Raw genomic sequence first — 1,305 nt, forward strand, 5'->3', positions numbered from 1 at the left:
AAGACACTCATGTAAACCAACAGACTGCAAAGTCAGTCTCCCAACAACTGCTTCAAGTGAATATTTCAAAGACTTAAGCCATTAAGTCAGTAATCATTGCATGGTTAAAATATAGCATTGCTATCATCTAGTAGTCATCTCAATTTTGGTAGCTCCTATCTGGTTTAAATGAGAGCATCTGGCTGATTTCACGTAGCACACTTAAATCTTATTAGTTCAAGATCTAGAGGTTGAACTGCAAAACTTACTAAGTTTGGTTGATTTAATCCTAGTTATTGTTTATGATTTAGCAAGTACTGTGCAAATCAAGAAAATTAAGAACCAAGAGACTTGAAGTATGTCTGTGAACTTGGCCATGTGTCCAACTCGATTACTTAGTCCATTAATCCAAATTAAAGTATCCCTGATAAACAGGTACAGAATCTCTGCTTGAACGCCTCCAGCACAACGATCCCATCCTCCCTCTGGTTTCTTTATGCAACTTCCAGGCTTAATACTGTATTAGCGCCATATTATCTGTTGGAAGAGCCAGTTTGGTGTTGTTAAGGCACTGGGTTAGAAACTGGGAGACTGCAAGTTCTGATCCCAGCCAGCTGAGCAGTTTTGGGCCAGACCCTCTCCCTCAGCCCTAGAAAGAAGACAAGGGCATACCACTTTCGGAACCTTGCCAAGAAAACTGCAGGGACTTGTCTAGGCAGTCGTTCTGCATTAAAACTGATTCGAAGCCATACTTCTTCTTGTTGTTATGCCATATCCGTCATCGGACGTTGGCGATCATGTTAACAATCCTATTTTCGTCAACAGCCGCATGAAAAAGTGACGCTGGGTTTTGTCCAAACCAGCCCCTTAGGTTTTGAAACCATGATCATCTTCTTCTGCCTGGACCTCGTTCGCCTTCAATCTTTCCCTGGAGGATCAAGTGAAGGGTGCCGTATTTTTCTGATCGAAGGCATACACATACACAAAATGTTTCCATTAATATTGAGGTGTGACATCTCTCATCTGTTAAGCTTCCAGTGTCAATATTTTGACATTGAAGCAAAACGCTTGCTTCATGTCAGTTCCTTTCCCTTTTGGAATAAGTGAAAGATTTCAGCTTCACGGCTACCGCTGAGCCTCGAGCGAGAACGTCCTAGAGCTGCAAAGAACACTTTGAAGTTAGGAAATCTAGAACGGATCAGCTGTGTATTAGCCGAGGCGAAGTAACAGAAGCCAACCGCTGCGTGGGCGAGAAGCGGGGAGGGGGGGCGGCTGTCAGGTTGACCGACCACGCCTGTTTCTCGGGCCACGCCCCCTGGAGGCGGA

Source organism: Natrix helvetica (assembly GCF_964273705.1).
Source record: "Natrix helvetica genome assembly, chromosome: 1".
Classification (NCBI taxonomy): domain Eukaryota; kingdom Metazoa; phylum Chordata; class Lepidosauria; order Squamata; family Natricidae; genus Natrix; species Natrix helvetica.